Source organism: Ambystoma mexicanum, chromosome 10 (genome assembly GCF_040938575.1).
Source record: "Ambystoma mexicanum isolate Mex_15411 chromosome 10, UKY_AmexF1_1, whole genome shotgun sequence".
Classification (NCBI taxonomy): domain Eukaryota; kingdom Metazoa; phylum Chordata; class Amphibia; order Caudata; family Ambystomatidae; genus Ambystoma; species Ambystoma mexicanum.
In genome coordinates this window covers 539,775,685-539,803,428 of record NC_090932.1, presented here as the reverse complement: position 1 = coordinate 539,803,428, position 27,744 = coordinate 539,775,685, and the positions used below count along the sequence as shown (strand labels likewise).

At 46.0% G+C, this 27,744-nt stretch overlaps 1 protein-coding gene across 3 annotated transcripts in view; it reads right to left on the bottom strand.

Moving 5' to 3' along the window:
* Window positions 1–27,744, bottom strand: part of FARP2 (FERM, ARH/RhoGEF and pleckstrin domain protein 2) — a 4,051,843-nt gene that overhangs the window by 1,095,188 nt on the left and 2,928,911 nt on the right. The gene's annotated exons all lie outside the window — the stretch shown is intronic.

The window sequence follows — 27,744 nt, the reverse complement described above, 5'->3', positions numbered from 1 at the left end:
TGCAATACTCATAATTGGTTGAATCTGCCTTCCCGGGCCGTTCTGTGCATCCAGAGATCTGGCACAGAGTTGCAGCGAAAATTGTGGCCACTATATGTCCATTAATAAGAGGACAGACACCGGTGCACTGGGGCTCGGCGGGGGCACTCGAGACAATCGGCTGAAGGAGTGCTGCCGACTCCCTGCGGCCCCCTATATTTTGATGGAGGCAGCTTGGTGGTTCGCTGCGCCACCCGCTTGAGCATACTTGTGGGGGGCCTGCCGAGCGGCCTGGAGAGGAAACAACCGTGTGACGGGCCTGGCAGTCTCGACCCGCTGTGCTTGCAGGGAGCGGGTGGCACAATCTCCTCTGAGGTAGGGCCGGCTGCTTCTCTAATATTTCCCTCACTACCGAAGAAGCCTGTAGCCCCAACGCTGTAAGCGGTGCATGCTGGGTGTGCCCCTCGCTCATCAGCATTTCAGGTGTGGATTGCTACACCGGCTCCAAGATCTGCCGAATTGTCAGGCTTCAGGTCTGTTCATAAATGCAGCTCTGCAGGGAGTGAGCTAAGGCTGCGTGCTGGCATCATTTCTCTCTTGTTGTCAGTGAGGAATGCCTCACATTTTTACTGGCTGGATTTCTAGATTACAGGAGTAAAAGTGTGCTCTGCGTGGCTCTCCTACCCCATGCTTATGTGCATAGTGACACTGTGGACCCTCTGGAGCATCCGGCCCCTGCTGCGTTGGGCCCTGGCAACTAACATTTATACAGTGGCACCCTGTGGAGCAGGAGTTGTGTAGAGCCTGTACTGGCTAATGTAAGGAAGGCATGGTATTAAACAGTGAATACAGACAAGTGATCACAGTTCAAGGGTGTTTATTGAACTTCAATGGGTTGGTTGAACGCCTATCTAAGCCTAAATCTAAGGATGGGAGCAAGCAACGACCATCAAATAATAATAACACAGAACTAGTGGAATCTCTGTCAAAATAAAAAGGCCTATACTAAAACCTATTGACAATCCTTACTTCTAAATACAAATGGTGTGGGACAATAATGTATGCAAAAAGAAAAGTGTTCAAGAAATAATATGTCAGGATAGTTGAGCACTTGGCTTCCCTTCCCCCACGTTTTTAGCACTGGGCAAGGCGGCACGTCCGAGCTTCGCACACACTCTGGCTTCTGCATCACGAGGATACAGTTCAAAGCATAGGTATCAGGCCCTTCTGTCAAAGCCTCTTTCCGAATAATAGTCTCTTATTGCAAAGGGCCTGTCGTAACAAACAAGTACCAAAGTCCCTTTCTTATCAGGATTTTCACATTCACAGGTTCTCGCTTCCAGTGTTCCTCGTCGGTCTGCCTCCTTCAGGCTCGGACCCCTTTAGCACAATGTTCACAATTGGTCTCCCTCGTTTGGGCTCGAAACATGTAATCTCAGTTTCTAAGTTTTCCTCTTTGTATCAAAAATCTAAGACTTTCGAATGTGCAATGGGTTTTGCTTAAACCATCACAGGACCACTTTGATTTACTTCACTTCCCATTCTTCTACTTTCGTTTCTGCCACTTCTTTGCTGGATACCTTACACATACCTTCGATTGAGCACCCTTGCGGTGCCGGACCACTGTCATTGGTATTGTTTCTTTCTCCATTCATGTTCAAACATCCAGCAGCAGTTAAGTTTTCCTCGTGTCTTTCATCACACGCTTTACCAATCTTCATTCTTGCGCTCTTTATACAATGTTGCTGCTGGCAACCTTGACTTCAACACAGACCGGTCTTGCATCGGTCCCCGCAACTCACCATCTGTGTTAATCTCTCTGGTGCTGCTTTGATCTTGGAGCCAAGGACTGTACCACAGCGGCTGCTGTAACCCCCCGACTCGGTCAGCCGTCCAGGAGGGCTCCGGGTATCTCCGACATACAATACATGATTCTTCAGTCTGGATTCCTGGCCTTATGGTTTTTAACCTAAAGGGTTATGGAAAGTAACGGTTTATCGCCGGAAAGATCGAGGGCATCTCCCCCCTTGGTTTGCGGTCTTTCTTCCCTCGTTCAGTTGCCGCTGGGAAAATACTGTTCCTTTGTGTGCTTTGCCTCACTCAGAGTGTGCTCTCATGCTCTGCCTTTTATCTGTGTGGGGAAGCTTAATGGAAGTCAAGTGTGAGTGGTTACCAGTTATTGCCTGACCATAGTAGTGGGACATGTCAGGTACAATGTTCGGGTGTGAGTCTGTTTTCTCCCAGAGTGGGTTGTCCATGGGAAAGCGTTTGTGAAGGGAAAGGGGGTAGGAGTTCCTTAATATAGGATAGGATAGGTAGGATGGTGTAAAGGTGTTACAGGGAGGGGGGTACCACGTCTCGCCATCAGGTGTCTCACTCCCACAATACCGCTCACCCAGGTGATCCTCCCGCACTAGTTCACCCCCAGGGTCTAGATCCAAAGGCGATGGCTGTTCCCTGGCCACCTGAGATGGAGACCCCCCAGGGACTAGTGGTGAGACACCTTCTGGTTTCTCACACTAAGAAGATGTACTCTGGCGAATGCGAAGTGCGACAGAACCCAAGTCACCCAGCGATTACTGAAGGGGTGCAGCAAGGCTGATCCTTGCCCTTGAAACTTAACCCGGACTGCTGCCTCTCCTATCAGGAAGCTGCACCCTGCAACACTCCTATTCGTGCCTTGCCCTTCCTTGCTGGATACAAGCACTTGGACTGCTGGTCCCCGATTCTACAATCTGTTGTACCCTGGGTTGACTGGTGACGGGAATCTGCACCTCCCTACTGAAGGGCTAGTTGAGGCAAACCGGAGGCCAGAAATGAGAAAGGGGGCTTAGAAAAAACAAAGCTCCATAAATATGTATGCCAAATATACCCTAAGGTCTCTGGCTGCTACATGCGGCACTACATCTTCAGAAGAAACTACGGGACCATATGAACCTACCGAGACACAATGTATGATGGCTTGTATGTAGGAAGGTTTTTCTGCTATCCATAGTAAGCTGGATGATATCAGTGGCACGATTAATTCCATCAAGTCACGAGTGGAGAAGACGGACCTATGACTTACAGAGGCAGAAAATAGGGCGGGAGCAGTGGAAGATGATGTGAAAGCCAATGTAGCCTCCTTGATTTAGCAAATCCAAACTGAAACTAGAAAGAACGACGAGCTTGAGTTCAGATCGCGCTGCAACAATATTCGGATAACTGGTGTCACTGAAAACAACCTAGATGGTTCTATGGAGGGTTTTGTGGCGCACACCATCTTCACCCTACTTGACAAACCCAAACTGTTGATACAGTTTGCAGTTGAGTGAGCCCACCGATCCCTTGCGCCCAAACTGAAGCTTGGAGCACCACCTCACTTGATAATTGCCCGGTTATTAAACTATCGAGACGGAGACACTATTCTGTGGGCTGCTCGCGAGAAGGGAGAGCTCATTTTACGCTCCAGTAGGCTAGATGTCTACCCAGACTTTTTCATGCTGTGCAGCATGAAAGGATATCATTCCTGGCAGTGAAAAAGAGGCCCATGGAGCTAGGCATGAAGCATGCAATACTATACCCTGCTAAACTACACATTGAATGTAGTGGGAAGACATATTTTGGTACGATTCCTGAGGAGGCTATGAAATTCCTTGATGAATGTTCTGCCGCACCATGAGGATTTTCTACTTACCTCTTATCTTTACCATGTCTTCTTTGGGCTACAAGCTTTATTGATTTCTGTGTTTTAGGGGTAGCCCAGCTGCGGGTGCCCCCACTGGGTAGATGAGGCTGCATCATATGTATAGTGTGGTATCGCACCCTATTGTATTTCTTTTATGTAATGCAGGAGAAATATTTCTGTTTAATACTGTATTTCTTAATAGCTGTTGCAGTTCCCAGGCCGACACCCGTGCTCTGTTCTCCGTATGCAATGTTGCAGAGTTTGTTTGGGTGGTTATTCTGGGGGATCTATCTTACCAAATGTGTGGGAATGTTGCAGGGTGAAAGTGAGCGGGCCACCTTTAGTGAGGGGCCTCCTTAAGGCGAGGAGGAAGGACTTGACACGAGGGACAGGGGAGGAGGAGGAGGAACTACTAGAGCCCGGGACCAGAACGATGTAGAGGGCAATAAAGAAGGTTGCAGAACCCTACGTCTCAGTGTGTCTATGTGTCGGGGATACTGGGCCCAGGCCACGGGCCCTAGGGAGGCGGGATGTAGCACAAGGCAACAGGGAGGATGAGGGTGGAGGGTGGGGGAGTCATACTGGGGATTCAAAATGCACTTGGTAATGGCAAAGAAGCACTGTTGGTTTGCAGAGAATGTAGGGGGAATAACTGGAGCCGCTTATAGGCTAGTAAGAATGCTTGCACTACTGTGACACAATGGGTGAACTCAAGTGTATGAGCTGGAATGTGCGAGAGCTTGGGAACCCAGTTAAATGGCAGAAGCTTATGCTTTACATGGAATGTCATAAGGCCAAACTCTTATTTTTACAAGTGACTCATGCTCAAGCTGCTCGGTGTGAAGGGTTTGCCAGAAATTGGGGCAAAAATAGGTTTTACACCACATACTCTACGCAATCCAGAGGTGTGGTGATCTTGCTTCACAATTCACTACCTTTCAGGCACAAAAACGTTTACACAGATCCTCTGGGGCGGTATGTTCTGATCTTTGGGGTGTTGGCAGGTAGGGAGATGATATTGCTGAATGTGTATGGTCTTGGGCCCATCAAAGACTCTCCACCGTAAGAACGGAAGACTCATCCATGGGGCAAAGCGTAGTGTCTTTGTTATTTATCCAAAACAGACAGGGATCATTCAGGACAAATCATTCTCAAGCATTCTCTCAGCATCCAAGCCTGTGTCACATGGTTTTATGCATGTGTGACATCACAAAAATCATGTCCACCCCAAAAACCTATGCGGTGTACTCAGAGGTAAGTTTGGGCTTACTATGTATACAAGAAATATACATTAGTATGTTTATTGGTCCCCCATATCAGGTGGCTTTGCCTGGGACTACCCCTAAATGTAACTAACTACACTGTTGCAGTGATGCAGGAAGACCATTGGCCCTGCAACATTTTACACCACCTCACAAATGGAGCTTCTGGATTGGCTAGAGCGGGTCCTCCCAAGCCTGTGACCCCATCTGATCACAGAGCTGAGTGTAACTTTTCAAGGTGATGGGAAGGAACATGTAGGGTTGTGTGTTCCAAATTGTTACCACTGTCTCATCACCTAAGCCTGAGAGAGTACCTGCAGGTTGCAGTTTTGGTGGGCAACACTTATCATTCCACTCTGTCTCACTGGGAACAACTTCTCTTCCCACCATGAGTAAATGAGCATTGTCCTGTTCTGCTGGGTCACGTGTGAGAGGACCACAAAATGAAGCTCTTCTGTCTGCAATTATAAGGATTTTATTCTGAACTCTTGGGGGTGGCTTGCTGCCTCAGGAACCAAGAATTTTCCACCCGCCCTTGTCCTTGGCTGTGAAATCAACTCTGTGAAAACAAGCTCTGCGCCTTGTGCTGCAGGGATCATGTCTCCCCTTCCATATATATGAGGCCTGTCTTCCAAACCCGATTCACTTCAGTCACCCTATAGTTCCATATGTTTCTTCATGGCTTCTTATGGTTAGTTGCAATAAAGCATATGCAAGCTTGGTTTATGTATATTCTGCTTCATGCGGTTTTGCTTTGGCGAAAGAACGGAAAGGTTCTTAGCATTATGTACATGTATCCGTCCCCTACATATAGTAGTTATAAGAGTTACATGTGTTAATTAATATACACGCAAGAATATCACGATACAAAAATATTGCCATATTTTTGTGGCGATATTGAGACATGGACCCTGCGGGGGACATCCCCGCAACCCAAGCATTATTTTTAAATGTGCGGGGGACACCCCGCTCCCACAAATTATCCTCCCAAAAAATATTGCCTATGGCGAGACAAACGACCATATATACAGTGATATTTTTGGTGGGGATAATATGTAGGGATGCCGTTATAAGCATGTTTTTCATGTCTACAAGCAATAAACTAGAGCATTTTTGTGTAGCTTCATGAATGGATGCATATTTGCTTCATTGCTAATGCAGCTATATCGTGATGTCTCTAATGGCGTCATCGATACCTGGCTTGATTGCCAGTCGTGCTGTCTCTTTCTCCTCTAAACCATCAACTAGATACAGTTTAAACGGCTGTCTGAGATAATATCTCTTGTCATATTTGTGATACATTGGTGCAGTCGGTGACTGACCCAAAGAGCGAGTTACACCTTTCATTCTTTATTCTGCAGGTTGACGGTCGAATAGGGGCCCTAAGGGCCATTCCTGGGACCCGCTCTTCAATCCCACCTCTGGTGGACTTGCAGACCACACCTGCAGCCTTATTCAGCTTTGAGAGCCAGATATTTGTCACTCCTTCTAGGTGTCCATAGAATCTTGCATGATCATCTGAACCCATGTCACGTAACTGCAGTCTCCTCCAGGGTTGCACCAAACCCATTTTACCCAATAGTCTTTAGTGTCGTAGGGATACTCGAACAATATTCCAGCCAGAAACAGAAGTCAGTCTGTTATTTGGGCCCTCAGTGTATCTCAAGCCTTTATTATCTTTTCGTTGTCTGCTTTCAAATCTACTAGTACTATCATCCGAATACTCTTTTCAGTCATCTTTCTGCATTGTGTGATGCATATTCCGGTAACACAGAAAGTCAGTTATACTAATACTGCTGCTAACACCTTCAGTCCATTGGCCATCCATGTTGGTATCCATGAGAAAATATATGACGGCCAACCTTCATTTTTTCCTGCAGCATTCGTTTTTGCCTCCGTTTTGGCATGCATCTTTGATAACATGGTAACCTCCTCAGCGAGTGTGCCGTATTCTTCATCATTTGCTGAAATTAATGCACAGCAAGATGACCCGATCTTGGCGCAAACTCCTCCTTCCATTGCTGTTAGTAGATCTAAAACATATCTATTCTGTAGCTCCATTAAGCTCACTGCTCGGAACTCTTCTTTGATTGCGTTGAACCCCTGGACAATCAAATTGATTGTCTGCATCAGCTCCCACCTCGTAATCTGGAGCCATTTTGCATCTGTGCTGGCCTGCACTGCTGGAATGATAGAGGCAAAGAATATTTCTGTTCTACTAAACAGTTTGTACTCTGGTGGTATTGCATCCAGGGACTCACCCATTTTTGATGAAGCATATTTTCCCCTCTTTACTCTGGTTAGTTCTACAGATCTCCTCTTTCTCTTGCTGGAGTCCATCTTGGGAAATCCATCTACTTTGATGTCCTTCTGAGGTACTACCAGCACTGGTGTGTTCAGATGCACCAGTGAGCACATCCCTCCCTAGATGGGTTGTAATTTCACGTATGCTTTTGATCCGCAAGCCCAATAGTGGTCCATGAATACTGCTGTTCCGTCTTTCATGCCTGGAACATTTACTGTCTGCTTACATTCCTTGTTTTCTACAACCTTTACTGGACCATTAATATGGCAGTATAATACCGCTCCTTTGATTGGTAATATGGGCATTGGCCCAGCCTCATTATCTACCCATATTAGTAACTTCGAACTTGCTTCCCATTCTTGTAGGCATTTGTTGTTTTCCTCTTGTACTATTCAAACTGGAACTGTTAGGAGCTCATGTGCCTTGCTCCCTACCACTCCTTTCTAACCATCAGCTGTGAATACCTGTCCATACACCAGCATCTGTGATCTTTCCCAGCATCCTGGTTCTCCTCCTTTCTTTACTGATCTACTTTTGGGACATGACAATTTTTTTTGTCTCACTTCTGTAGTTTCTCCTTTTTGTGGACCTTTGGTTATGTACTCTATGGCCTGATCTTTCTTCCAGTAATCATCCATCATTTCTCGAGTCTTGATATAGTTATCTTCATATGGAAAAGTCTTTTTGGACATTCATCATAAGGTAGCTCTTTTCCCTTGAAACGATAAATGCATAAGGCATTGTGCTCTTGCAGCTGGGATTTCAGTTGCCACAAACCTTCTTGAGGCACTCCTGGCATAGGGGATGAGAGAGCAGCCATAAATGCTCTCTCCAGTAGTTTGTTTACCTACTTTGGTCATGTGTTTATACCACATGTTATTAGATACCCGTGCCGAATCATTTAGATATGAATTAACTTGACTTAAATCTAAGTCTACACTGCGCCAAATTCTCTTTACTGGTTAAGCAGTGCTTTTCGCCTGACCTGATATGGTGGCCATACCTGCCTGGGTTGGGGTTACGTTAGGGTCACAGCTTGTGCATCTACAAAAAAGAATCTTCGTACAATGAGGGTTAAGAAGAAGAAACAACAGAAGGCACAACAAAAATCACAATTGTTTTTTTTAATAATGGCACCCATAACGTACTCCTCTTCGGTATCTTGTGTTGCTCCTGATATGATGAGAAACCCGCTTGAAATTCTTCAAAAATGCGTAATTATGTTGGTAATGTATGTTAGATCAAGCTCTATGGGTGTTGTATTGTGCAAGTGCAATGAAGAACAGTCGTTCCCACACAATACAGATTCCGGTGTCACTCAGCACTTCTATGACAGAAGGGTTTCCATGATTAAATCTTGGATAAGTTTGGGCCAAATAAAGCAAAAAAGCATGAAATACTAAACCAGGAGGCGTCCTCTCTGATTCAGACTGTATAATGAATTGCACAAAGAAATCCAGGAAGGCCAGGGGCCTCTGGGAAATCATGGAACACAGAAATAACAACTGCTACTTTCACAACGAATAGCTATTTGTAAGAAAAAGCCAGTGCGACTAATCTAGGTGTCCGGGAAGTCCTTGCCCTAATTCTCTCGCTCTAGAGCGTGTGTGTCTTGGATGCAAGTCTTCTGCTCATCTTTGTCTTGGCTAGATATTTGGTTCTTCCCTAGCCTCAATTTGCCTTCTTCTTCATGGCTGGGAGAGGTCTCTGCCCAACAGGGTTGCACGTCCCCAATGTAGTTCCAGGCTCTTTTTCATCATTTTTGCTGCTCAATCAGTTGCTTCCACCATGGTATAGGGGCCACTAAACCGAGGCTGGTACAGGTCCTGGTAAAATTCCGAAGCAGCACAGAGTTCCCAGGGTAAAGTAGTGATGGAGCCAGGCGATTTTCATTGGCCTCTGGAATGTTGTCCTCCTCACTCTTCTTTGACCTCTCCCACCGTGGCTGCAGTTGGCGAGAAATAAAAGATGCACTAGCCATTAAAGGAGCCACATACTCATACATCTCTTTACCGAACACATCAGAAACAGAATTGGCATTTGTCAAAGCCCTAGCCAGAGGGAGTTACCACCTAATGTGGCGTTAAATAGTGGTCGGACCGAGGCTGATTTTGCAATGCGAACAGGGCTTAGAGCAGACAATGTAGCCAACTCTTATTCAGAGTTGCTTTGATTTTAGCTATTATCTCTTTCAATTGGCAGTTTAGGCGTTCATACACTCTATTCGCTTGTGGGTGTTAAGCACAGGAAAACTTATGCTATATCCCCAGTAAAGTTGTCATGTGCTGAAATACTTCATTGGCAAAGTGAGGACCATTGTCAGACCCCAGGACCACAAACACGCCCCAGCGTGGGAAAACTTCTCTGACCAGGAACCTTGCTGCTCTAAGAGCGTCAGGGTGTGAACAGGGACCGGCCTCGATCCATCGGGGAAATGGGCCACAGCCACTATTATATAGCGACAGCCCTGACATACTTGGAGCAGGTCTATTTAAAATACATGGAGATGTTGAAAAGGACATAGTAGACGAGGTATGGCACTTCTCTCTACCCTTAAGGTATGCCCGCAGTTAAACCTTTACAGGTAACACAATTTTCTACAAGGGCGTCACCCGCTCAATTGGAACAAAACCACTCTTCCCCAATGTGAGCAGCTCGTACATCCTTCCCCATGTGAGTGGGATGGTGTAGTTGTGTGAGTGCAATCTGTAATAACGACAGTGGCATCACCAGCTTTCCTGTGCTTTCCTGTCGCCATAAGGCACTTCACAGAGATATAGAAAATCCCCTTCTCACCCATAATTCCTTTCCCTCCCTTGGTGCACTTCCGTGTAACACAATTATCTGTGTCACCTGTAACGTGGTGTATCCTTCCTGTAACACCATTGTGCACATACAAATAGGTGTGTGGGATGGAGTATCAAAGTCTGCAATATCACCAAAATATGCTGTGTGCTTTGTGTCTGCTGCTTCGTTGCCCCTAGAGACGGGTCCTTCCCCCTCATGTGGGTTTGGCACTTCACGACCGCTATTATCTGCTGGGAGTTGAAGTGCCTCTATGAGTCTGCATAATAGGGGCACGTGCTGCACTGGCGTGCTCTCAGCATTTTTGCAGTTACCATCATTTGGAGGTGGAGCTTTGCACCCGTGAGCAGCAGCAGACTCTACAAAACACCATTTCCAGCGTGGAGCGCGCGCGGAGAAGTGGGAGGACAAGTGGTCCTTTGTGGTGCATTCGTGGTGCATTCTAAGTATTTTTGCAGTTACCATCATTTGGAGGCGGAGCTTTGCACCCGTGAGCAGCAGCAGACTCTACAAAACACCATTTCCAGCGCGGAGCGCGCGCGGAGAAGTGGGAGGACAAGTGGTCCTTTGTGGTGCATTTGTGGTGCATTCTAAGTATTTTTGCAGTTACCATCATTTGGAGGCGGAGCTTTGCACCCGTGAGCAGCAGCAGACTCTACAAAACACCATTTCCAGCGCGGAGCGCGCGCGGAGAAGTGGGAGGACAAGTGGTCCTTTGTGGTGCATTCGTGGTGCATTCTAAGTATTTTTGCAGTTACCATCATTTGGAGGCAGAGCTTTGCACCCGTGAGCAGCAGCAGACTCTACAAAACACCATTTCCAGCACGGAGCGCGCACGGAGAAGTGGGAGGACAAGTGGTCCTTTGTGGTCACTTGTGGACGGCGGTGGACTGCGGCGGACAATATCCTAGAACCTGGGCGTGGACTCATCAAAGGGATATTTGAAGAGTGGTAAGGTAAATACTGTTTGTTGACACCGAGGCAGCGTCCCGGCTGAGAGAGGGGAGAGGTTATTCCACCCCTCAGATTCCACCTGAGGCTTCACTACGCTCTATGGGTGGTTACTCTCTCTGACTTCTCAGTGACATCGCATAAAGTATTTGTCTACGAGGTATCACTTACGGTATTCTAACTGTACACCAAGGTGAGCCCGGTAACAATGGCTAAACCTAAAACAGGGAACGCAAGATACAATCTACGTAAAGGCAATGGGGGAAAAGGGGAGAAACAACCTTTAAAGTCAACAATAAAGGCTTCCACAAACGGAGACTGTGTCCCACCAGGAAAAGGAACCATCCCGGCCTTGTTTGGGAATGGGGTACCCAAACCCATTACAGGGAGGGATATGGTGGATCCTGAAAAAGAGACTCTCCCCCCCCCCCACACAATGGCAGTGGGGTGCTAGACTCCACCAACTACCAAGACATCGACAACAACTCACTGTTGGATCTCTGTATATCGATTCAAAAATCAATGGCAACTTTAAATGAACAGCCTGCTCATGTTGGGAAAAGCCCAATTATGGTGGAAGCCCAGGTTATGAGACCCGCCCAAGATGAACATCAAAAAGTCAGTGTGACTTCTAATTCAAAGCACACGGACAATTCGATCTCCGACTTATCTGGCATCCTCCCTACTCAGCCCATTCCTACATTCTCGATCGAGCCAACATTGGGTCGATTATCGGCATCCCCTGGCCTCTTCATCGACCCAGAAGAGCTGGAGCATACGGATGAGGAGCGTAAGGGGTTGACGGGAGACCCCAATGGCATGGCAATAAGTGAGCTGCAGGCTTCTATGGCGTCAGTACAATTTGCGCTGAAAATTTTATTAAAGCTGTGTGGGAGGATCCACACAAACACAATTATTCAGCTTACACTACCAAACCCCTCGGGGTGTTTAGATCTAGCCCCATCAACACCGTCTGTAATAGAAGAAGTTTCAATCCCCACGGGCCCAAGGGACAAAGCAAATTCTGTAGTGCTTGAGGAAGTCGCTACGGTCGTCCCTTTGACCAAAAAGCAACGCAGACATCAGAAGCGGGAGGCGACTAAAAACGTCTTAGTAGAAATTGCCTCTCCCTTACCAGCCACTATTCCGCCGGTGGCTTGTACAAAAAAGGGGGCAGAAAGCGAAGAAACGTGCCAGAAGAGGGGCGGGATCCCTATCTGGCTGGATTATCCCTGATCCAGTACAAGAAGCTGAGAGTGCGGCCCAGGATGTTACGGACCCCGCAATGTCGATTAGCATTATTGGCGAATCGAGGAAAGTAAGGGGGAAGAGTTTTTTACATCCCCCCCATAGATGAATCTGAAGATCAAGAGGATATTCAAGCAAGTAAAATCTGCATAATTAAAAACCTGAACCAGAAAAAGAGAGATTTATGGTTGACAAGAACTGAAGTTCTAGCCAAACTCCACTTAATTCCTCAGCTGCGTGTAATACGCTCGGAAGATTTCCTCTTTGTCGAACCATTGGAGGTGCGTAACCCTAATGTCTCGGCCCTTCATTGCTGTGTCCTAGCCTCAGCTCAGCTGATCCGGTCGCACAAGAAATCCCTAAAACAGATTGGTGTGGAGGTGGATGCGAACAAAGATACGGAAGATCCATCCCTAACCAGCAAGGATTATGTGGTACCTAAAAACAAGGCTGGTATACCCCCTCAACCATCCACCGAGAAGGTCCAATTAGCTGATATCCAGAAGACTCTGAAATGGATAGCGGACTCATTGCCCATGGTGCTGCAGCAGCCATGAGATTTTACTATGCTGAGATGGAACACTCATGGCTACCAGCACCTTCTTTCTGATAAGGGCTCGTTGGCTCTTATAATCGAACACTCAATCATTCTACTGCAAGAAACTTGGCTGACATCTGTCATAGATATGGATGGATACAGGACATATCACACTCTGGCGAAGAAGGGAGAAAGGGGGCGTCCGTCTGGGGGCCTATCCATTGCAGTGAGGAACAAGATCTCGAGCAGACAGATTCCAGTTTTTAACTGCGACTATATTTGTGCTGTGGAAGTGACGCTTAATATAAGATCCCCTAGCGACAGAATGCTATTTGTTAACATTTACAACCCTCCAGGAGCAAGGATAAGAGAACTTATTCAAGACACTCTCCATGATCTCCTTGCTGAATGGAGAACGACCAATGAAAAGTTTCTTGTTATTATTGCCGGGGACCTAAATTGCCATATAAATTGTGGTGGAGGTACCGGCAATAATCCCTATCTGTCCAGGAATAGTCTCTGGGACCTCCCATCCACCGACAAGGAGGGGGAGGGCTGGTTGGGATTCTTCGGCTGCTGGGACCTAGAGATAATTAATGGTCGGACTCAAAGTGATAGGCCTGGTAAGATTACTTGGAATAACGGAAGATCGGGGAGTACTCTTGATTACATCTTCACTAGTGGGGAGGTTGCCTCAATTGTGTACGATATGTTGGTAAAAGAATGTGAATGGAGTGACCACGACCCTCTGATCCCGACTATGGGAGTGACTATCCCTAGGGGGGCAGAGGTAAACTTGGGACAACTGTCTTGTAATCACTCCTTAAATCGCATCTCTTGGTCGGATAAGAACATAGCAAATGCCTCTAGGGCCACTGCAAGATTGGGCCCTGAAATGATTGACCAACTTAATCGTATGTCACCAATGCAAATTGAAAAATGGATTAGTGATTTTTCGGGTGAGCATGGCGCCCGTAAATTGCAAACGGTGGCGGGGAAGATCCCGAAAGAGGCTAATTATGACAGGGCCATTAGAGATAGAAAGTGAAAATTGAGAAGAGATATACGTTGGACCAGAGACGGCCCGCTATCTAAAATGGCCGCTGCCATAATGACAAGGAAGTTGAAAAAGGAATATCGGTGGTGGCTGATAATACACAAGAGAGCGAGAAAGTTGGCTAATTGGCAACATACTGTTAGCACTATATGCAGAAGAAATAGCCGAAATATCTGGTCAGTTTTGGGGGAGGCTAAGGGGCCGGAATCATCCAATATGGTCAATCCCATATCCCAAAATGACTGGATTTCTTTTCTGGAAAAACGCAATGGTGAGGCTGATAATAACACCAGTAACACCATGAGGAGGAAACCTAGGGCTTCCCCTTTTATGTCCTCCACTAAAGAAATCCAAAGTAGAATTGAAGAACTTAATCCCTCCCGAGCGCCGGGTCCGAATGGTCTCTCAAATGTGGTATTAAAGGAAAATCCCCCTTTCTGGGCATGCTTGCTTAATATACTGTTTAGGAAAATTTTCCAAGAGGGTCGAATACCAACATCTTGGCAGGCAGCAATCCTTATTCCGGTGTTCAAAAAAGGTAATAGAACGGAACCGGAAAACTACCGGCTATTATCCATGCTGGACTGCACTGGAAAGATGTTTGCCGCCCTTATACTCAGCAAACTTGTAAAATGGGTGGCAAGTGTTGGCATTCTGGACAAGTTCCAAAGCGGCTTTAGAGCAGGCTACTCTACCACCCACAATTTGTTCATAATGAATGCACTTAGAACTAAAGCCTTGAAACACCATAATCCGCCAATATATGCACTTTTCATTGATTTCAGGGCCGCTTTTGACTCAGTGAACCGATCTCTTCTGTGGGAGAAGCTAAGGAGATTTGGCTGCCCCGAAACTCTGTTGTACTACCTAGAACTTCTTCATTCGGATAACACGGTGCAGGTGCGTCTGGATAACTGCGGGACAATGACCAATCCCATACCCCAGACCAGAGGGGTGAAGCAGGGGTGTGTTACAGCCCCTACTTTGTATAACCTATTTGTGTCTGATGCACCAGATTGCCTACAGGGAGTTAACAACTGCCCCCCCAAAATCGGCTCTTGCCATTGCCCCATGCTTGCATATGCCGACGACCTGGTGATATTAGACCACACCTTTAGTGGACTGGTTAGATCGGCAAAGCAATTATGGACCTACGCTGAGACTAATGAACTTGTAATTAACATCAATAAAACAAATCTGATTTTGTTCTCGGCAGGGAGAGTCGCTAGACCTCGCATGATGATTGGGGTGACCGAAATCGACTATACCCTTAGTTATAAATATTTAGGTGTTGAGTTTGATCATAAGGGAAATTACCTCACCTGTATTCAACTGCGGAAAACTAAAGCGGCACAATTGACAGCACTTATCTATAAATTGACGCGAGAACGTAGTGGGTTCTCGATATGGGCGGCTCGCCAATTATATATCCAATGTCTAGTTCCGATGGTTACCTATGGTTTAGATCCTCTCTATAATATGAATTTTGGATGGCTACAGCTTATAGAGGGTATCTTTTGGAAGAAAATGTTGGGTCTCTCCCAATGTATACCCATGGCTGTGATCAGACTTGAACTGGGAATCAGCTCTCTCAGGGCCATAGTGCTAAAAAAGCGGATGGAATTCGCTTAAGAATGAACCGACAAACGATCTTCTGAGATGCATTAGTAAGGATATGGAAATAGGCAAATTGGAAAGCTATGAACATCAGCTGATTAAATTATGCGAGGAAGTGGGATGGCAACCGGAGTGGGGTTGTGACAATGAATGTCTGTTCAATAAGTTTGGGCAGCGACTCAGGCTCTGGGACTGGCAATGTAACTATGTCCATCTTGAAGGCCTGAAAACCTACAACTTAATCACATATGTGATATATACACCTTTATGAAGCCACAGCCATATTTAAATCTATGCCCGTCGGATGAACTGAGGCGTTTTATCCTACTTCTTCGCATTAATCATTTACCATTATTGGCTTCCAGGGGTCAGGAGAAGGGTCTAGTTAAAATTGATAGGTTCTGTAGAATATGTGATCTCCCTGAGGAACCTAAAACTGCACGACATGTTTTACATTGTGTACGATGACGCGAGTCAGCCGCATTAGACACCTGGGCGGATTTGTTCATAACAAAGAATACATTGAACAAACAGAATTCTGGACACAGTGTGTCAATACCCGCAACCCTAAATTACACATGGCACTATTTCAGGTCTGGCGGGATGTTAAGGTCTGTATAAAACATAGTCCCAGAGGGTCCCTTGGATTAATGTAGTAGAGACCGTGTGGTTGCTTGTGCTGTATAGATTAATGGCTACAGTCACGATAAGAGTTGTTGTCCGAATACGACGACAATTATGCCTAGGGGGCTGTATGGTTTCTATTTATTTATTCGTTATCCTATGTCATTCATTATTCATTTTCCTATGTCATTTTATTTATTTACTTGTTTTAGATTTGCACATAGAACATGGTATGTTTAGTGGATTTTAAGATTTTAAGATGATCTTCTTTTTTGTAAATTTATTTTTCCTTTCATTTGTATGGTTATTATGTGTAAAGTTTGTACTTGTGTACTAAACTATATCACATTAATAATAATAAATAAATAATAGGGGCACGTGCTGCACTGGCGTGCTCTCAGCATGCCAGAAGCCCTTCTTCTGCCATCATGACCAACCAAAGTGTACTGAGGACGTCACGTAGGCGCAGTCCGAATAGGTTGTCAATTCCTGGTTGTGTGGTACATTTACCCACTCAGCAGAATTCCCCTCCATCACCAAGCTGCACTTCAGCAGTTACCAGCAGAATGACTGCGCTGGCTCCTTTGAGCACCATTGCCTCGCATCAAAACTGCGTTTTACAGCTACAAAATGATGGCTGCACTGTCTTGCCAAGCACCTATTGGGCAAGATGAAACAGGAACACACCGAGAAATTCTGCCAGAGTGTTTTCTTATGCGCACCAAAGAAGAGAATTGAAAAGCAGCGCTGCTTTGCTGCTCGCTCAAAAATTCCCATTGAAAAAGGGAAATATTTTACATTTAAAATGATGCCGCCCTGATGCTCTTTTCATCTGTCCAACATATACAGTTCTGATCCAGTAAGACCCAACTATGCCCAGCCATACTCAAGTTGTGCTTTAGCAAAAAAAAGCATTATCACTGAATGACAGGCTGTGTCAGGCAAGATCTGGAAAATTACCAGAAACTTTACTCTCAGCCGTACGGAAAAACGCTTGACTTTTATGCTACAAAATGTGAAAAGAAACTCTTCAAAATAAACCCTATCTCTCTGTGCATATGTCAATTTTAGTGCACCTGTGCCTTTAACAGATTGCTGTGTAAGAGAAACGGACTAAGGCTGCAAACAATGTGTGGAATCTAGATGGAAGAGAAAACCGAATTTGAAAAGGACATCCCAGCAGAATTCACCACGTGTCAAAATGTGCTTTTACAAACAAGAAAAATATCTGTTTTAAAAGTGTAATGTTGAATAAGGCCCTGTCCTTCCCTAGAAATGTAAGGGGGGGGGGGGGGGTTTGGTTAAAATCTAATATAATGTTTTATTCCAACACTTGCCTTTTGGGCTCAACAAAACTAAATAAATAAATAAATAAATTGGCTGTACTGGAAGCCATAGAACAGGTTTTTCCTGCCCTGGTTCCAAAGGACATTGCATCCCCCCAAGGAGAGCAGCATCTGGAAGCTCTGAATCGACCAAGGGGGAGAATGTAATACGCTCATCAGACATTGTGGCTGGGCTTGAGACAATAGAGACAATAGATTCTGGGACACCTATGTGTTACTTTTGGAAGTGACACCTCCCAGCCACTCAAACTAAGGAGCTCCAAGGACAAACTCCATGGCAACCCTGGGCTAAACTGACATTCAGTGATAGCCTGGGCAGAAATGACCATATTTGGAGGACAGAGGCCAGCCCATCTGGCTGAAGAGACTATTTTAATGAATAAACTTTAAAACTGTAATTTCTATGACCGGACCACGCAGTAATGTAAAGGTTGTACAGTTTAAATGTAATTTTTGTGGCTTTAAAACAAGATATCGTGGCTGTCCATAGTATGTATGGGACACAAACACCAGGAAAATGTGAATCATGGGAAAAGTACATATGCTGGAACGTAAAAAAATTAATGGAAATATGCCCTATGATAATATGTACACATATCTAAAATTGTGGAATTTTGGGTGAAGCGGTTCCCACTAAAAAACGTGAAAAATTAGGTCGGATTTTAATTCTGTTTGCTGCCTAATATCCCTGACTCCTTGCTGCTCCTTTCTATCCACTCAAGATTTGATTATTTGGGGTTTGAGGGAGCATTGCAGGGGGAAATCTTAACTCGGGTGCTATCTATCCGAACAGTAAAATTGCTCCTATTTATCTGTGCTTTGGATATGTTCTAGTAGAAGGTCAACCAAGTGTATTTCATCACGTTATTCTGAAATTATCACCCCATTGGTGATTGCTGCCCAATATTCAAACTGATTTTCTTTGAATTTAAAATAAATAAATATTTTATTACCACCCACTGGCCTGGTTCATGGTCCATTGTGACCCGGGGTATTTGTAAAAGGGGGTTGGGTGCCAGCTCAATCCGAATTGGTAGAAAATGTTTAAAAAAAAGTATTCTAATTGAGTGCCACATCCTAGACTAAGGGCAAGAGTCCTGGTCCGGTGTGTGACGCCCGATTGGAATCCTTTACATGATTCTTGTTCTGCTCTAATGCCACTTTAAGAGCCACCAATTCTGCTGTCTGCGCCAAACAATGTGACAGTAACTGTGCACTGGCTATTACTTCGTCTGTCCCGTCTGTCTTTATTTTCACTACTGCTGTCCTGTGTGTCTCCCTCCCGTAGTCTGGTCTATCGTCGAAGAACCATTAATGTAAAGCACTTGTCCCCCCTCGAGTGGCCTTTCTACCACTTTTGGAAGGTCTTCAGACTGCTCCATGTATGTGGTGCAATGGCACATGTAGTGTCCCTCATCTATTGGTTCGGCTACAAATGTCACAGGGTTCAGTCCTGCATCTTACCTTTATGGCTGTATTCAATAGTATTACCTAGTATCCTGAAGCCCTTGGTGTCGTTAAAGTACTCTTGGGTCATTCGAGTATTGCAAAGAGCATGCTCCACAAAAAACGTGGTGCTGTGCCCCATTGTGATACTCGCTGACTTCTCTACTGCGAATTAGCAGCAGCCAGTGCTTGCTTGCAAGGGTAATGTCCTCTCATTACTGGATCTAATTTCCCACTATAGTTTGCCAATGGTTTGTGTCCTAAAGTAGTCTTCTGTCTGAGTAACGTGATCATCACTACTTCATTGGCATGTGAGAACAAATAAAAATGTGTCCTGATAATCTGGGATCCCTAACACGGGAGCTGTGCATATTGCTTTCTTCAGCTCCCCAAATGCATCTGTCATCTCTTCTGTCCATTGTAGTGTGCCCTCCCCTCTTTGTGCTTCCTTGAGTGCACGGAGCAAAGGTCTTGTGTATGTGCTGTAGTCAAACACCCAAGCTCTGCAATAATTACAGAGACCTAAAAACTGTTGCACTTGTATGACTGTCGTAGGTGTCAGCATCCTATGGATTGCCTCTGCCCTTTCTGGTGTCACTCTCGACCATTCCTGATAGATTAGCTATCCAATGTACAGCACCTCCTTCTGACAAAAATAATTTCACCTCATTTACCTTGCACCCTTCCTCTGCTAGAACTGTCAACATGTGCACTAAGTAATTTCTTCACTGAATTTCTGAGTTGCTGCAGATCAAAATGTCATCAACGTACTGTATGACGGTACTTTCCAATTGTACGTTGCCTAGGTCCATCTGGAGGACCCTATTAAATATGGGAGGTGACTCACAGTACACTTGTGGGAGCCTAGTATGTTTCTACTATAGGTTTCTATATAGGAAGGAAGTCAAGTCCTGTGACTATGTGAAGTGGTATAGAGAAGAAAGCATTCTTCAAATCTATTACTGTGAGATGGGTAGCTTCCGTGGGAATGCTACATAAAATTGTTGCTGGATTTGGGACTAATGGAAAATCTGCCTCGACAATCTGGTTGAAAGGGCGCAAATCCTATTTAAAATGCCATGACCCCCCTGTTGCCTTTTTCACAGGGTACAATGCAGTATTGCACTGTGATTCTGATGGTACTCGAATGCCCTGTTTCACTATTGCCGCGATTGTCTCAAATGCCCTCATCTGCCTCTCTTGACAAGGAATACTGTTTTGCCCTTAGTAAAATTGCTCCTGGTTTAAGCTTTATCTTTACCGTCACCACACCTTCCGGTAGCCAAACGTCATAGGGACGTGTGGGCCATAAAACACTGGGTACCCTCCTCAAGCTTTCCCCGAGAAATGGTGATGGTGCATTCTGCAACATAGCCATTCTCTGTGGTACCTCCCTGTAGTGTATTCTCACCCAATATGTAATGCTGATGTCAAACACTACTTTGTGATCTTATCGATCGTCCTGGACCAGTTCTTCATCAGTCACATCAGTCAACCCGTACCCTCCCACCACTGCAATCACTATCCTCCAGGATCGTCCTGTGTTTTCTGTCCCATGTTATGTTATCCTGTCTTCGCCCACTATTGCTGCCTCGAGTTCTATTGGGACTACTTTCCCTTCAGGCTCATCTATTCGAACTTCTGGTCGGAATATATACTCATTTTGTAATCGCCATAGCTTTCCCTGAATCCTTGGAAGCCATGCTATCCATACCTCCAGCCCGTATTGGAACAATTCAATATCTGCTGGCACCTCCCTTTGTACCATGTGCCCACAATATGCATGGATAATCTCCCTCACATTCATGTAATAAATTCCTGGTGTCGAACACACTAACCCCTGGTCTGTAAATGAGATGGTCATACTGAGCTTAATCATTATGTCCCTTCCCATTATGTTCACTGGTGTCTGTCAGGAATATAATAGTGGCAAAGCTAAGTTGTGCTCCCCTATGGAAAGTGAGAGTTCATCTGTGAAAGGAACCTAGTCTGTCGCCCCGAAAAACCCTGGGCATTCAAGGCATTGCCTGACATTGGGTATCCCCCTTCGCAGATACAGGAACTAGTTGCCCCTGTGACCACGAGAAAGGAAAAAGCCTTGTCACCCCTATGCGTGGTTCCTCTGCCGGGCTGGCTGTAACCAATAGACTTGAATACATCAGGTCCATCTGTGGGCTGTCCTATTGTGGGTATAATGACATCCCCGTCCCTGAGAATGAGTTGCCCCCCACAACAGTCCCCCCACTGGCAACTACTGAATGGGAGTCGATTCCATGGAGTCTGTGAGTGTGTTCGTGTCCCAGCATCCTGCTGTGCTGCTCGTGGTGGCTGCATGTGTCTCTGCATCTGCTGTGCAGGTGGTGCATGTGGGTATGGCTGTACGGGTCCCTGTATTTGTTGTGCCAGGAATAAGGGTTGTTTGCGGGCTAAAATGGCCCGAGGTCTGCATTTGCAGGCTAGAACGGCCCGAGGACCGCATTTCCCATGAAGACATGGGGTTTTGTGGACCGGCGCATGCGCACAATCGCGCACAATCGCGCACACTATTTAAACCCCTCCCCGGCCCGTGCTGCTTGTTGGTGATTATTGGCGTGGCAGGCACGGGCCGGAAGGGAGCAGGTTACGTAGGTCTGAAAACCAGGCCGCTGTGGTGAGGAGGTGGCAGAACACAGTTGGCAGAGCTGATTCGAGGTCTGGGGAACCTTATCCCTCAAGGAGGAACAAAGATGGATGGCGGTGTAACCACTCAACGCTGGATTGAACTTGTCTGGGGTGGTGCCGTCGGGCCCCCCAGGCCTCAGTTAAGTGCACGCCAGGAACCAGTGAGGGTTGTGAGAAGCTCGGGAAGGACCGTCAGTAACTTTTGTGTGTAGAAGCCTCCTGTTGGTCAGTTACAAGTGCTAATTACTGGCACGCCAAGACGTGGTGTGCTATTTGCAGCCACATGCGTTTTTCGCTGCAGCTTATCTCACAAACTCATCTGTGCACGCTGTGGAAGATGGAATTTCATGTTTTCTTGAACGATCCCTGTGTGCGAACTAGGAGTGAGAGACGCTACATGTTGTTGGTGGCTGCTTGCTCTTGTCAACTCCTACAGCGGAGACATGTGTGTAATGCTTGCTACTGGTTCAGGATGCATCCAATGGAAACAACCTCTGGCAGGTGGTAGGCAAGGGGTGTCAGGACAAGTGGGGGTGCTATTACCACAAGCAAATATATGTGTTGTCTTTCATGTTGTGTGCTATAGCAGTTATCAGGAGGTTATCCTGTTAACACATCAAGTGCTTATGTTAGTTGCTGGTCTAGGAATGAAGGGTGTGACACACAGGTTTTCCAGGGGCAATAATTAAGAAGGGTGTTGACCTATGCCAGGAGTAGGTGTAGATGGGTTTTTCACAGTACAGGATTGTGTGTTATGCTAGGCATGATTTTCCCTGGTATCCCCCATACCTATCCAATTCAAAAACCCTAAACACCCCCCTATCCACAACTTCTCCCTAACCCTATTCCACTATTGGCTGCCTCAAGGTTACCTGTGATACTGAAAATTCAGGCACCAGTGCCAACCAAGATATGAGGGGTCAACTGCATTTGGCTTCCGTGTTTAGGAAGGAGTTGCAAGATACTCCAGGGGTGTTATAGGCTGATATGCTTGCATGTACGTGTCTTGGGTCTGTGCCTCTCGCTGTGTTTGGTCTTGGGCATAATAGTCAGTGTGTTCTGTCTGGGATGTGGGTTGGTGTAGCATCCCCCCATTCTATTGCATCCCCCTCTGCTTCTAGACACTCGAAAAATGTACCATATCTGTCCGCACACCCAACATTGTGGTGGTCCCCCCATTGGTCTCTCATAGCACCCTGAAATCCCTCTGGTCCTCACTGCATTTGCTGTCCATACCCTCATCCTCTGGGTGCTCCTCCTCTCCCTCTAAACCCTTAGTGCATGTCTCCCCACCCTGCAAAGCCTCCCCCCGCTGGTGTCGGTCTGTACTGCGCATGCAACATACCCGCTCCTTCACCACTGGTTAACTGCCCCTTCCATTGTGCATTTGGATAATTCTTTCAGCACTAGTTTTACTTCTTTCTGCTTTCTGTCCTCATGCTTCTTTCATGCGTTCTCTTGCATTAGCCTACAATAGTGTACTATAGTAAGCTGAATTTCTGACCACAGTTTAGCCTCCACCCACACTAGTTTCTTAAACTGCTTTTGCACTTATTCAGGTAACCCCAGATACAATATTTGATACAATAATCCCACTGTTTTGTCCCACGGTTCATGCGTCTCAATTTTTCGTGAATAACTAATATATTGAATGAAATCCTCGCCCTCCCTCAACTTGCGTGCCATAATCGTGCTAATGTCCGAGATATGTGGGTATTGCCACCTTAAAGCATGCCACACAGCCACTCGACAATTATTAATGATAATATACATTGTGTGCCGTGTTCCATACTGTCACTCGGGGTTAATCAGCTCTTTTCCATACATCGTCTGCAACCTCCCCGAGAATTGCTGAAAACAAACGCTTCATGTCACCTACTGCCAATGCATCCCTGCTGTCAGTCTCTCTAGATCCACTTCCCAGCCCCTGCAGTCAACAATGGTAACTTACATCCTAGATTGTCTTCGTCCATCAGCTGCCATTGTATATAGTGAGGTTGCCTCCCTCCCTTCTCTAATAATGTACACTCTCAATCCTAGCCCTCTGCTTTTTCTCTGCATGTTTCTGGTGGTGGTAAACACCCCTGTCATCTCTCCTTTCCTCCATCCTGGCAGATCTCTAAGCCCCTGCAAATAACAGTTAATATCGCCTGTGCAGCAAGACATATCCTTAGGACACTGCAGCCGTTCTCCACAGTCTACTCTTAATCCATCCCTGTCTTTGTCGTCTCCCCACATTGTGTCTCTATCTGGGCTTGTCCCCCGGGAGCGGGAAGAGGGTCTCTCCTCTTCGTCCTCCTCACTCCCCAATAAATCATTGTCTGACCACGTGTCCCCATCGGTACTGTCATTGTCCACCTCAAAGCTAAGCCTCTTCAATACCGTGTCTCCTTGTTGATTTCCTCCTGATTGACCGTACTTCCGCGTTACCCCCTCATTGGGGAATCAACCTTGTTTCTGTCTATCAGTGGGATAGCGCTGCTGCTTTTCCCACTTCTATCTCATTCTCTCTTCCCTTATGTCTCGATTTCCTCATCATCACTAAAACATGCTAAACCCATCTTTACTTGTGCTGCCCTTAAAGAGTGTTCCTCCTCTTCTTTGCGTCGTCGCTCCCTAAGGAGTCGTTTGACTTCCAACTTCCCTTTGTCCTTCTTTGTTTTCACTTGCCTTTCCCTCTCTTGTTCTGACGTTCTCTTTGCTATGTCCTCAAGCTATTTCTGCCTTCATTTCCCTTTCCTGACGCTCTCGTGCTTCTACTTTCTGTTTCCCTCTGCACACCCTTTAATTCTCTTCCTTCTCTTCCATTTCCCATCTTTCTACTTCCTCCATTATTCCTGCCCATTCTCTTGCCTCTTCTGTGTCCTTGTTACTTGCGACTTCCCTGCTCGCGCACCCTGCCTCTCCTGCAACCTTCCGGTCCATTTAAGCAATATCTGTCGGCCTATCCATTCATTCGGGACTATTGGCACTTGCCCCTCAATGCTTCCCCCTTTCCCCACGTCATTTTATTTCAACCTCGCCTGGATCTTGCTGCACTCTTTGTATTCGCCGGGTGGCGTTTTGCGCTCGCTTACTCATCTGTTCAGTCTCGCTTTGCCTCTCATTCTTGCTATATGCTAGAGGTGCAAAGGTGGGATTGGTGTATCCTGCCGCTGCTTTTAATTCTTTTGCTTGATATAATCCCTGGGTTCAACCTTCGCACTCTGTTTGAGGAGGAGACGGAGCCAAGGGCTATTTGGTCTCTGCCTCTCTCTCGCTCGCTCAGCATCCATTGCTGCCGTGCCAGGTCCCCTTCCTCCTCCTGAAACATTTTCCACAACTCTAATATGACCATTCATTTGCTTAACTTTCCCCCCTTGTAAGCTTTGTGTATGTATGTGTGTAATTGTTGCTGCACACATTTGAAAAAGCTCATCTCTTCAGGCTAGGGCTTTGCCAATTTTCCCTCTGTGCAGCAGGTCCATTCGATGCTATATTTACAGATTGTGTCCCTATATCACGAGAGGGACTTGCACATATGCTGCAGGTGTGTATCCATGTTTTACCTGAATACATTATATATCAATACTTATTTGACCTCAAATCTGCATTTCGACACATCCACCTTTAAAGATGCACTTAATTTCTTTTCACCTCGATATCATGTAACAAATTCCTCTTTTGACCATTAAATCATCACATCAATCTCAGCCTCTCTGGCTCGCAACGGATACCACAGGTGTGCTCTGCACACTGCCCTTGTGCAGCTCCCCACCTCAAAGGTTCAACTGACAACTCTGCTCTTGCGTTTTCCATGTTCTGTCCAAAAGGTGCAAACACTGTTTCAAAACTCGATTATAGTTCTCATCCACCTAAAAGATCTGCACCTCTTGTGTACCTTAAATCCTACACAACAATCTCACTGGTGACTTCACCTCTACAGTAAGGAAGAAATCGCCGATACCTGTCCTTCCGATATGTCCACCTATTCACCCCCCGAACTTAATGATAGATCTGACAAAACACAAATAACATATGTGCAGCTGCCTTCCTGCCTATCCAACAGGGAAAGCCAATAATTCACGTGATCCACCTGTACCTATAGCATCGCCATATAGATACGTCTCTGCAAGACTTAGAACACCTTCCGTGATACAAGTTAGCTTTGTGCGCCCCTATACAAAATGGATACCATCATCCATGAGCCATGCTAAAATGCTTAATCCACAGGAAATCGGATATTTATATACCTTTTGTCATCCGTACCCTTAAGTCAATCATCTCAGCTGACTGCCCAAACCGATTGCCACAAGACCGAATGTCCCCTAGCCAAGAACAAAAGTTGGTGCACCAACTCTTCCCCCAACTTGCCACTCTGTCTTTCCGGTTTGCTGGGCGTCCCACGGAAAGCGGGCAGGAATTTCTCCAAGGCGGTTCCTGACGACCTCTTCACGGTGTGCACTTGCCCTGTCTCTCTCGGTTTCCACAGGTCACCTCACAGCCTACCAGGCAAGCAGCGGGACGAGACAGCCTCTTGCCGATCTAACTTAGCGCCCATCCTCTGCTGCCAGCTTTTAAGGACTTGCCAATGGGACCTCACAGCATTCGTCCAGATTTTATTTTTTAAACAAATTGTATTGATTTTAAATTTCCACACGTCTACAGCACTCAAAGGAAAACAAAAATAAAGTATTATGTTAGATCAAGCGATTGCTTCGTATACTTTTGCACTATTAACATAAGAAAGTAACCAACTAGTGCCGTTAAATCCCCAACAGTCCCACCCCCCCATAACGTCCTCCCCAATGTTGCCTGTAGTGCATGTTTTTAGTACACCATTCCCATGTTCTGCTAGAGTTCATCTATCTGTGTAATCTCTCGGGGCACCTGTTGCGTCTCTGTTTCTAGTGTCAATGATGAAAACAGCGATTGGGTAAGTGTGTTCCATGCCGCTATATCAGCGTTGGCGTCCGAGAGACTAATATGTGTCGCCCGCTGCCATGCTGTTGTCTCGGCTAGTGCCCATTTTCTGAGACCCTGCCCCCATCTTTTATGTGGGGACCTCTCGGAGACTTCCATATCATTGTTATCCTGCGTTTAGCCAGTACAAATGCCAAGTCTTTCATCCTAGAGGCATCCAGGAGTTCAGGGCGTGTGAACCGTCCAAGCATACAAGCAGCGGGCGATAGCGGGGGGCATATATTAAGATTAACTCTGCTCATTCTATCTGCTCTATTCTCCCAGTACTGCCTTACAATAGGACAGGACCAGAACATGTGCAGTATGCCTGTATCCGAGGCCGCACACCTAGGGCAGTATTGTGCCTTTGCTCCAGAGAATTTGGATATCCTGAGGGGTGTCAAGTATGCCGGTGCATTACATACAATTGGATCAATTGCAATTGCGCATTCCGGGATACCTTCTTGTGGTATTGCAGTAAATGTGCCCAGTGCGTGTCTTGGATCAGGGTTCCCAGGTCTTCCTCCCATCTAGCTCTTGTGGTTGTTTCCGGAAAGGGTCTGCTCATAAGGAGAAAGGCATACAGCCTAGAGATTGCCTGTGTGCCTTCGGCAATGTAATACAAAGTATATATTGCCGTGTGTGCTTCCAACATTTCCCCATCCATAGACGACGTGCTTACAATCTGATTTTTTATGGTTCGGTGCACCAGGAATTGACCCTGATGTAGAACTGTATTGTCAACTAGCACCTGGAAGGGTGTGAAAGCCGTGTCAGTGAACAGATCCTCTATTGTGGCAACACCATTCAGTTCCCAGTGTGTCTGAATGCCCAGGTACACCTGAGTTGCGCCTGGGACTAAAAAGACCAAGGGAATCTTTACCGAGAATGGGTCTTTCATTATCAATCAATCAATCAATACATTTATTCGGAAACAAATTTCCATAAACAGCAATACAAGATAAAATACAATACGAAATACATGACATAAAAAGAAACACATTAGATAAAAATGACAGATTTAAAAGTGCATGTGTGAATGGCGATTAATATCCTCCAAGGGAATGCATGAATAGTCGTTAGATTGTCAATGTTCAGTCAAATTTTGAGAGATTATTTTAGTTCTCCTGTGCCAGGCCTTTCTCAAATAGTCCACCGAGCCCCATGCCACTGCCAACGTGGCAGCTGAGAGTAGATAGCAAAGGGCTGGTCTGGCTTGAGACATTCCAGCTCACCTCAGTAATGGCAAAAGTGTTTTCCTCCTTAAATCCATATATGTTGGACAAAACAACACAAA